This window comes from Macaca mulatta, chromosome 18 (genome assembly GCF_049350105.2).
Source record: "Macaca mulatta isolate MMU2019108-1 chromosome 18, T2T-MMU8v2.0, whole genome shotgun sequence".
Classification (NCBI taxonomy): Eukaryota; Metazoa; Chordata; class Mammalia; order Primates; family Cercopithecidae; genus Macaca; species Macaca mulatta.
Window position 1 is genome coordinate 56,253,635 of NC_133423.1, and position 11,988 is coordinate 56,265,622.

At 39.0% G+C, this 11,988-nt stretch overlaps 1 pseudogene; it reads right to left on the bottom strand.

Annotated features, from left to right (window-relative positions):
* Positions 1 to 9,402: 9,402 nt before the first annotated feature.
* LOC100427621 (WD repeat domain phosphoinositide-interacting protein 3 pseudogene) lies at positions 9,403 to 10,723 on the bottom strand (annotated as a pseudogene).
* Positions 10,724 to 11,988: the final 1,265 nt, after the last annotated feature.

Consider the following 11,988-nt stretch of genomic DNA (forward strand, 5'->3'; position numbering starts at 1 on the left):
GTTCAAGTGATTCTCCTGCCTCAGCCTCCTGAGTAGATGGGATTACAGGTGCCTGCCACCATGCCCAGTTAATTTTTTTGTATTTTTAGTAGAGACAGGGTTTCACCATGTTGGCCAGAATGGTCTCAATCTCCTGCCCTCGTGATCTGCCCACCTCGGCCTCCCAAAGTGTGGGGATTACAGGCGTGAGCCACTACACCCAGCTCATGGACAGCTTTCTGTCATCCCAAGGAGATGGCACGGCTCTGACCATCTGTGGGACTTCACTTTCAATCTCGCAGGCCAGCCTGCTCCCTGCTAGATATACACCTGGCTCCTGAACCTCCATGAAAGCACCATTGTCCTTGTGATCATCTGATAAGAGCCATCTAGCTCACTGAACACAAGAACTGTGGGACCATGCCCATGCCTTAAGCCTGTAATCCCAGTGGGAGGATGATGACTTGAGCCAGAAGTGTGAGGTTACAGTGAGCTATGATCATACCACTGGACTCCAGCCTGGGTGACAGAGTGAGATGCTGCTTTATAAAAAAAACTGTGGTCTTGTCTTTTCTCACAATCACCATCCAGTGCAATGGGAAGCGCACAGTGGCCATCACAGCTCATGAACAAATCACTTGCTAATGCTTATTTTTTTAATATTTTATGTGTATCAAAAAGCAGTTTGTTTAATAAACAATAATGGCTTTCCTTGAGTGAGATGAGCAGAAAATGGATGCTTGAGTTAGAGGCCTGGGTTCAAAACCTAGCCCCACTACTTACGAGTTCAGGGACCTAGGGCAAGTGACTTACTCTGTGCCTCTGTTCCCTCATTTCTAAAATAGAGGTGGTAATAGTCATAGATTTCTCATAAACTTGTTAAAGAGGATTAAGTAATTTAATACCTGTGAAGTGCTTACAATGGTGCTCACAATGACCATTATTCAGCAGTTTATCACAATGGTGAAGAGGCAGACCTAGGTTCAAATCTTCTCCTTGCTCTATATAAGTCCTCTGATCTTGATTGGGTCGTTTAATCCCTCTAAGCCTCAGTTTCCTCATTTGAAAAATGTAGATATAAATACCTACCCTTAGGGTTTTTTTGTTTTTTGTTTTTTTTTTTTTTTGATTGAGACAGAGTCTCCTCGCTCTGTCACCCAGGCTGGACACTGTGCGATCTCGGCTCCCTGCAAGCTCCGCCTCCCAGGTTCCTGCCATTCTCCCACCTCAGCCTCCTGAGTAGCTGGGACTACAGGCACCTGCCACTGCGCCTGGATTTTTTTTTTTTTTTTTTTTTTTTTGTATTTTTAGTGGAGATGAGGTTTCACCATGTTAGGCAGGATGGTCTCGCTCTCCAGACCTCGTGATCCGCCTGCCTTGGTCTCCCAAAGTGCTGGGATTACAGGGATTACAGGCATGAGCCTCCGTGCCCGGCCACCCTTAGGGTTTTTGTGAGAATTAAATAAAATAAAAGTGAGTGGCTCTATATGCATTCACAAGTAGAAAACAAGTGTTATTTGTATTAATAAATTAATAAGAAATAGATTTTAACGTGCAAAAAAGTATGATCTCAATAACCCTACTCATCTTCAGTTACTGCAGTCAAAATTCCAACATACTATTCTGCCACTAAATCACTAAATGAGTTGTTTTCCTCCATGTTTTATAAGAAAAGTCATCATGCTTCCACTGGTAAAAACTAATTATTGCTGAGTGAATGATTAATTCAGCATCATTAAGCAACTGTGTTTTTTAAAAAGACTAATTTGAGCTATAAGCAAAACATGTAGAAAGGGTACAACTACCATAAATTCAACATTTTGAATAGATTTCTCATAAATCTGCTGCTTTAAATGTTAAATGAACATTTAAAATTCATTGGGACTTCTTAGCTGAAGCCATGTTTTAGCAGGATTTATAAGTTTTTTCTTAAATTAGGGACAAAACTCTGTGTGTGAAATCATTTTAAAATGCTTCCCTCATGGGAACAATGTTGAAATTAGTGACTAGATTATTTTAGTGGTTTCTGCTTATACATTGGTTCTACCCACTAGATCCTCGGTCAGCTCCTTAAGAGCAGGGACTCTGTAAAATGCATCTTTGTGCCCCCAGCACCAAGCACAGTTCTTGGCACTATGATCCATCAAGTTTCATTAACCAGAGCTGGTGAAGAAGGCCAGGAGAGGAGGGTAGTGAGCCAGAGAGGAGCCAAGGGTGGCATCCAGCCAAGATCTCAAAGGGACGATAAAAGGTGTTCTATACTCCCAATAAGCTGCTCAGAAAGCCCAGGGCTGAGTTGTTTTCAAGAATCCTGGAGAGCCACCACATGTGGCTCAATGCAAAGAACAGAGTCACAGGAGCATTAACAGAAGCTACACAGAAGGGCATGAGTTATTGGTGGCACAGGGGAAAGTCTGGAATCCTATTCACCAAAGCATTCAGGGTTAAATGCGTCTCTGACAGGGTGGTAGGATGAGAGGTTATTTCTTTTTGCTCATCTCTATTTTTACTTTTCCCACAATAAGCTTATATTTCTGCATCAGTTCATTGCTCTCGGTGACTCTTAGATCCATCCTCTGAAAGGTCTTTTCTTCTCCATAATACTCCTTGGGTTATGTCCTTCTAAAGTGCCCTTCTGAAAAGGGCACTTTTGAGAATGTGCACTTTTTGGTGGCTGAATAGCCTTATCTTTTTTCTCTCTTTTCATATGAAGTCAGAAGCTTAGAAGTTTTTTTATATCTTGAATAATCAGTCCCCTTTAGTCCAGACTGTTGGTGCTTTTGCTAATACAGATCTTTCAAAAATAAATGGAAGGTTTTTATTTTTGTCCATTCTATTTATTCACACAACAAATCTAATGAGGAATTATTGACAAGAATTGAGCACATTGGGCTTTTATGGTACTACACATTTAAAACTTTCTAGAAGCCCAAAAGTGTACCTTAATTATTTAAGAGTTCTTAACTAATTATGTGATGGCCATGATTTTGATGTAGTCCCCTCCTAGCCCGAGCCTGAGTTTGTTTCTCTTCTTTAGAACTTTGCTGAACTCTGCAAAAACGAGCCCCAGTGCTGTGATTTTTTTTCTGTATTTCTTCTAACATATGCCATATGGTTGGCATATGGCCAATGTCTCAAAAGACAACAGGCAACAGTTTGGTAAATATTTTGCCACAATATAATAAAGGTTATCAACCTTCCAATTTGAAATATTTGGGTCCTTACTATTCACCGATGTGCTACACATCAGGCACCACATTTTCTATCAGTCAGAATTCTTAGTTGGAAACAATAGAAACTAATTCTCACAAAACTAAGCAGAAAATATGTGTAATAAAGGACATTGTGTAGCTTGCAGACTCCCCAGAGAGCCAAAGAATCAGCTTCGGAGATTGCATAGCTACTCCAAGGTAGACACCACTATAGGCTATGCCAGGCATCGCACCACAGATCGTACCACCATGCTTACTGCCTCCATCACTACCACCAGTAAGCCATGGAGATTTTTGCTTTGCTTGTTAGAGCAGTGAGTATTATTTACACTAATATTTCTTCCACTTGCTAAAAGATGTGTTTAATTACAAGTGAATGTTGAATTTCTATCAAAATTGTTCTCTTCATTTACTGAGACAATTTGATTTGCTCCTTTAATCTCTTGTTTTCTAAAATTAAACCTTGGCATCCTTGAAATTAATACAACATAATCTTTGCAGATATTACTGAAGTAAGTTTGCTACTTCTTAAAGAATTTCTGAATTTATGTTCATAAGTGAGAGGAGCTCATAATCCTCAGAAATGGCTATATGAATATTAAATTGGACTGAAGAGCAAAGAAAATTTCTAAGGACGAAGAATATTACACATCAATAAAGGAATAAGTTCATCAAGAAGCCATAGCAATCTTAGGGGTAAATGCACCAAATAACATAGCTCCAAAACATGTGAAGCAAAAACTGATGCAGCAGAAAGTAAAATACTAATAAAACAAATACACATTGTATTTAGAGATTTTAGCAACCAGACAAAGACAGTGCAAGAAAAGAAAATTACAGACCAGTATCCCTCATGAGCTTAGATCCTCAACAAAATATTAGCAATCAAACACAGGAATATATGAAAAAAATAAAATATCAGGATCAATGGAGTTTATCCAGGACTAGCAAGACTATTTCAATATCTGGAAACCAATCAATACAGTCCACCATAATAACCACAGAAGAAAAATCACATGATCATATCAATTGATACAGGAAAACTATTTAACAAAATTCAAATCCATCCATAATAAAAGTTATCAGCAGCCTAGGAATAAGAAGGCAACTTTCTCAACCTCATAAAATGCACCTACAAAAACCTTATAGCTAAATCATACAAAATGGTGAAAGATTGAAAGCCATATTCCTAAAATCAGGAAGAAAGCAAAGATATCTATACAATACACATTCTTTTCAAGCACACAGAGTATCTCTAAAAATTGACCATTTTTCGTGAACCCGGAGGTGGAGCTTGCAGTGAGCGGAGACAGCGCCACCACACTCCAGCCTGGGCGACAGAGAGAGACTCTTTCTCAAAAAAAAAAAAAAAAAAAAAAAAAAATTGACCATTTTTATGATGACCATAAACCATGAACCATTTTTTTGGACAGGGCCATAAACCAAGTTTCAACAAATTTCAACAACTGAAATCATACAAAGTGTGTATTCTGACTATAATGCCACTAAACTAGAAATAACCAAAAAGCACCTAGAGAAGCCCCATATGTTTGGAAATGAATAAAAACACACTTTTAAATAACCTGTGTATAAAAGACAAAATCACAATGGAATATTAGAAAACATTTTTATCAGAATGGTAACAAAAATACTATGTATCAAAATCTGTGAGATTAAGCCAAAATAGTACTTAAAAGAAAATGTATAGCCTTGTAAGAATATATTAGGAAAAATGAGAATAAATTAATTAAGCATTCATTCCAAAAGTTAGTAAAACAACAACAACAACGGCAGTAAATTAAATCCAAAGATATTAAGAGGGAGCAGGTGCTGAGGAGAGAGCCCCTCACTAGCTACCACCGTATGTTCCAGCCAGATACCACACATCTCTATCCCTCAGAGAACCCTGACCAGCCTCTGGTGCAGTGGTACCCCGAAGCGAACTCGCTCTTTTGGAGGTTCACCTGATCACTCTCATCTGGAGCTGGACCTAGGAATTGAAGTTCTGTGGGCTAGTGTGGGCTAAGCAACATTCCAAGGATATGGACAAGAGATTGAAAGAGGTGTCAGGGGCAAGTCACCATTTGCTATCCACTTCATTCAGTCCTATTTTGTCCTCAAGTGTGATCCAACCATTGAAGATTTGTACATAGAGCCATGTGTAACTGCTAGCAGTGCAGCAATGTGTGATCCATCAAGAGCAACTTGGATATACTAAACATTTTTATCAGAATGGTAACAACAATACCATACTTCAGCATTCTGTATATGTTTACTAAGCCACATTTGTTAAACATATTGCTCAAATCTTTTATAGTTTTACTAATTTTTTGAAGGCTGTTTCTGTCAATAACTGAAAAAGATGTATTCAAATTTCCCTCTTGTGATTATAGAATTGTTTATTTCTCTTCTTAGCTCTTCCTATTATTTTTTTAACCTTAGTTTCTAGTTGGATTAGAATGTTCTTCCCATTTTGCCTTATATCTCTTGAGAGTTTGTTTTGAGGAACATGAAAATTTAGAAGTCTTTCTTACAATTTTTAAAAATTTAGGCTGAATTTGTTGTATGTTTCCTTTTTTAGTCCTAATAATGTTTGTGCTTTTCTTTGCCAGAGGTTTGTAGTAATTTTTAGGTTTTTAAATTACGTTTACTGCCCTTTTGTTTTATGTTTCATTAATTTGTTTTCTGTTAGTTTCTTCTTCCATTTTCTCAGAATTTATTTTGCTATAATTTCTCTAACTTTTTAAGATGAAGTTTTTAGGTTTCTCCTTATATAAGCATTTTAGAACACTTGTTCTTTGTATTATTTTAGCTTAATTTGCAAATTTTTATGTACGATATTTTAATATTGGTATATCCTAAATGTTTTCTAACTTCTATGATTTTCTTTCACTTATGAGCTATTCAAAAGTGTTTTTAAAATATTTTATATATATATCCTAGTTGTTATTTTTCATTTATAATTTGATTTTGTTGTAGTCAGAGAAAGTAGTCTGTATGATACCTATTCTTTGAAATTTGCCCTAGGTCTAGGTAACGCATGGTCAATTTTCACAAATATTCCACGTAAAAATATGTATTTGCTCATTGTTTGGTTAAGGAATTTATGTGTATTCACTAAATGAAGATTCCTTTACCATTTGTGTTCTTCAGCTGTATCATGGCCTTACTAAATTTTGTCTGATTTATTTATTGTTCACGGAGAGAACTTTCCCATCATAATTGTGGATTTCTCAATTTCTTCTTATAATTCAGTCATGTTTGGTTTCATTGTTGCATGGGCCTTAAGACTCTAGTATTATGTTCCTATTGGTTTAAACTGTTGTGTGTTCCTGGAGAATTTAACCCTTTATCATTATGTGGTGACTTTATCCCTAAACATGATTTTTGCTTTAAAGCCAAATATTAAACAGGTAATAATTAAAATATCGGTTCTAATGTACCTATACCAGCTTTCTTTTGATTAGTATTTGCCTGGAACATCTTTTTCCATTCTTTTACTTTCATCTCTTTTGCTTCCTTGGTTTGTCTCCTTTCTGCAGCATATGGATTTTTTTATATTCAATTTAACCATAATGCTTTGAGGGGTCAAAACATACCATTAGTTGCTTACATTTGTTGATATTACTAATATACTTGGATTTATATCTTCCATATGATTATTTTTATTTCCTGTGCTTTTTCTATGATTTTTTCTCTTCCTGTCTTCTGACAGGATCAAGTTTTTGTTGTTGTTGTTGTTGTTTTGTTTTTTTTTTTTTGAGATGGAGTTTTGCTCTTGTTGCCCAGGCTGGAGTGCAATGGCACGATCTCGGCTCACCGCAACCTCCACCTCCCAGGTTCAAGCGAATCTCCTGCCTCAGCCTCCCTAGTAGCTGGGATTACAGGCATGTACCACCACGCCCGGCTAATTTTGTATTTTTAGTAGAGACGGGGTTTCACCACGTTGGCCAGGCCAGTCTTGAACTCCTGACCTCAAGTGATCTGCCTGCCTCCGCCTCCCAAAGTGCTGGGATTACAGGGATGAGCCACCATGCCCGACAGGATCAAGTATTTTTAATTCCATTTTTGCTCAATTGATTTAGAAACTATAAACTCTGTTTCTGTTCTTTTAATGCTTCTCATAAAATGCTGACCCACTTCTTTCCAAAGTATCCATTTATCATTATCATGGTTAGGAAGATCTGCTCAGAACCTGACTGTGCCAGTTTGAATCACGACTCAGCCACACCCCACTGTGTCCCTTGGGAAGTCACTTTTGGCCTCCCGAGGGCCGGTTTTCCCCTTGGGTAAAATAGTGATGATAATAATACCAAACTCACGGGGCTGTTCTGGGGAATGAGTTAATTACCTAAAAAGGCTTAAGACCATGCCATGCATAGAGTAGGCTTTTAAATTAATTGTAGTTATTGTTACTGCTGCTGTATTACTCTCACCCTCCTTCTAAGAACTTTAAAATTCTTTAGCATGACCAATGACAAAATGTTACTTTTTGATAATTTGATTCTTTTTCTTTACTCTTCAATTAGTCATTAGTGTTAATATCATTCTGTATTTTTACAATTACTCTTCTATCTATTTCTTTACTCATTATTTCTCTTTCCTTATCAGTCCTTGATTCTAAGTTCAACTTTCTTCTCCTTGAATTACAAACTTTAGAAGTTCTTTCAGAGAAGATCTATTTTGGGTAAACTATCTCAGTTTTTGAGAGTCTTGGCCGGGTTCGGTGGCTCATGCCTGTAATCCCAGCACTTTGGGAGGCGGAGGCAGGCAGATCACTTGAGGTCAGGAGTTCAAGACTGGCCTGGCCAACATGGTGAAACCCCATCTCTACCAAAATATACAGGAGTCTTGGTGCACGCCTGTAATCCCAGCTACTTGGGAGGCTGAGGTGGAAGAATTGCTTGAACCCTGGAGGTGGAGGTTGCAGTGAGCTGAGATCACACCACTGCACTCCAGCCTGAGTGACAGAGTGAGAACCTCTCTCCCTCAAAAAAAGAAAGAATCAGAAAGAAAGAAAGAAAAGAAAGAGAAGAAATAAAGAAAGAAAGAAAGAAAGAAAGAAGAAAAAAGAAAGAAAAGAAAAGAAAATATGTATTTTCCCCTTGTTCTTGTCTGATTGATAGCTTAGCTTCACTGAGCAGAAAACCCTAGAAGGACTGTGATTTTTCTCTCAGCACTTTGGACAGAGTCAATGTTCTGTCTTCTGGTCTATTGTTGCTTTGTAGGAATTTATCTCTTTGCTGTGGCTGCGACTTCAGATTCTATCTTTGTCTTTTGGGTTTCTATGGTTGCATTACACTGTGCCTATCATGGATTTATTTTTATGTATTGTGCTCAGGACTGTGTTTCCTAAAGTTAAGAAATCATGATTTTCCTTAATTCTTAAAAATTCGAATGTTATCTTTTCCCTGTTTTCTCTATTTTCTCCCTCTGTGATTGATTTGAACAGTTAGTCCTGGTTGAGTCTCCCTCTTTTCATTCCCTTCCTTTGTCTCCTCCATGCCTTCTGGACGTCCTCTTTATATCTGTTTTCCAGATCCCTCTTCAGATGTGTCTCAGCTGAAGCTCGCAGTCCCTGAGTGTTGAAATTCAATCATTAATGTTTTATTTCATGTTAGCTTTGATACTTTTTCAACTTGCCTAACATCATGTTCTTTTCTTATGTCTTTAATTACTTATTTAATTTCTTCATTTCAACATTTATGTTTGTTTGTTCGTTTGTTTGAGACGGAGTCTCATTCTGTTGCCCAGGCTGGGTGGCACGATCTCGGCTCACTGCAACCTCTGCCTCCCGGATTCAAGCGATTCTCCTGCATCAGCCTCCTTAGTAGCTGGGATTACAGGTGCCCGCCACCACACCTGGCTAACTTTTGTATTTTAGTAGAAACAGGGTTTCACCATGTTGGCCAGGCTGGTCTTAAACTGCTGACCTCAAGTGATCTGCTTATAATGCAAGAACTAACATTTACGCACTTGTTCATTTTCCCACTGTAGACTCAGTAAAAACGGAGTCTGTTGCAAAAACAAACTTGAATTTGTCCATCCTCTCGACCCAGTCCCCAGGTTTGTATGCAGGCCCTGTCAGTCCCAGCTGAACTAACGGGGACAGCCAGGCAGTCAGCATGGTCTGGTGAGAGCCACTGAGTGTCTGCAGTGCTTTGATGAGGATTCTCTCTTTAATACCAAAAATGGAAGTCCTTCTTAGGAAAGCAGACAACCACGTATGGTTTCAGACCAAGGTCACTGGGCAGTCCCGCCAGCCCATGATCCAAGAGTCCCATGGGGCACTGGCACCAACCCCAGGGGTCTCAGGGACAATGAGTGTTGGGTGCTGTTGCACTCATGGTTGAGGAATCACAGCTTGTCATAGATCATTTCTAGAAACTGTGCATAGATGTCTGGGATGCATTCCCTTCTAGGGTTGAATAGGAATTTGTAGTAGCCACTGTCTGCACAAATCACAGTGACTGCATTTGGCTCTGCTCCAAGGGCACAAATGCATGGAGAGCCCAAGGGAACCTGAAACTTGGAGAAACCCCTTTGGAACTAAAGGATTTTGGAAGGAAACTAGCTGACACCAAGTTGGACTGTTCATTCCTTTCTGGGTCCTCAGCTGCAAAAATGTACACTGTGCTGTGGTCACTGGATATGCAAATGAAGGACACATCTTGATTGAAGCTAATGCAGAAAACATTAGCTGCTTGAGATCCTCTTCATAGCTCCTGGGTTAAATGTCCTGATGAAGTATCAAATATTCTTATAAGCGTCCCCTTTTCGGGTGTGGTTGCAATTCTTTTCCCTGCAGGTTAAGTGCGATGCAGCTCAGGATGCCCTCGGGAGTGGGAATGTCCACAGGTGGCTTCTCTGTGCTGGCCTGGTCCATGAGCTGCACATGGCCTGTGTGCCTGCCTGGCAAGGCCAGAAGAGAGTTGTTGCTATTAGGACAGAGGACACAGCAGCCTTTAGGGTTACAGGAGGTTTCAAAGATGTACAACTGATGGGAGTTCTGTGTGAGTGTGAACACCTTAATCATGGAGTCCAAAACAACCACAATTCTATCTCGCTGCAATTTCACTGCCTTGATTTCTGTAGCAAATTCTATTTCATTAACAGTCTCCTTTTTTAGTCATCTCAGATCATCACTTTGTTGGGAAGGTATTTTGGCTTTTTTCCACCAACAACTAAAGCTAAATAGTTGCAGCAAAATAACATTTCATTATGACCAACTCTTTCTCCTAGAAATTTTTGTTTCTCTTTTTCTTTTAATGGATTGGTGTTATAGACTCAGAATCCATTTTCCATCCTGCAAGCAAGGCAGCCGTGGTCCTGGCTGTAGAGCAGCTGGTGTAGAGCAGCTAGTTACTGTGGGAGTTACATGGTAGGAGGATCATGGCGGCACTGCTGGCCCACCCATTCTCAGCGAGCTGGCTGGGGAGGCTGGCTGGCTGCTCCCATCGTGCAGGTGCTAAGGCCGCTCCAGGAATGGAAGTTTTATAGTATTCTCTTTATGAAGACAACTTTCTCTCAAGCCTGAGCACCACTTGCCCTGAGCAAACATGTTTGCTTTTATCATCTGGAAATTGTGAATTTGGTGGCTGTACGTTTCCCCCTTTTGAAGATACCAGTATGCTCAGATTCAAATTTTAGGTCCACCTCTGAAAAAATGCCTAGAATGGTATCACGTGACCCCACTCTGTGTATTGTATACATATTTTCCCTCCACTCAAATGTTGTTTCTCCCTATTAAGGTGTTGTTATACTCTCAATAATATATAAACCTACTACATACCCACAAAAATTAAAAAATAAAAATTTAGAGGAAAAAAGATATTGTTATCGTACTAGATATACTTTTGCAGGCCCATATTTTAAAAATGGAATAAAGGTGAGAATAACTCAAAATATAGTAGCTGTAATAAGAGAAAAAAATAGCTTGCTTTCTGCAAAAGCTAAAAGGAAAATGCAATTCATAAGTTCCAGACAACACCCCTGCTACCAACATAATGAATCTTTCAGCCTAAGTGCAGTTCCCTTCTCTCATCCACCTGCCTTTGGCTTAGTTACAAGGACAGAGATGGTACCTCAGCAGGCTGGCACCTTTTCTTGCTCAATGTTTGCTCTTAATTTTTATTTCATTTTTTAAAAAGTTTTATTTGTTTTTTTGAGATGGAGTCTCACTCCGTCACCCGGGCTGCTGTGCAGTGGCAGGATCTCCATTAACTTCAACCTCCACCTCCTAGGTTCAAGCAATTCTCCTGCCTCAGCCTCCTGAGTAGCTGGGATTACTAGTGCCATCACCATGCCTGGGTTTGTATTTTTAGTAGAAATGGGGTTTCACCATGTTGGCAAGGCTGGTCTCAAACTCCTGACCTCAAGTGATCCACCCACCTTGGCCTCCAAAAGTCCTGGGATTACAGGCATGAGCCACCACACCTGGCCTATGTTTGCTTTTTAAACAAAGAAAAGAAAATTGAGATGAATTGTTCCAAAACTTTTGAATTATCATGAATATCGTAAGTCATACAAAAAATAAAGAATAATACAACCAAAACTCATGCACCTGCCATCCTATAGCTTAAACATATTATATCACATCTGACTATTATCTAGTCTGTCTTTCCCCAATTAGTGATGCCTCGATAGTGAGATCTATAAATGTCGGTTCTGTTTCTTTTATTTCTGAAACTCTAGAATCTGTTCAGTACATATTGAATTAAAAAAAAGCAACTGTTCACTGAAAGAGAAGGAGAAGCGGACATCTTTCAACATGAGAAAATAATCACTGCCTGTTCTT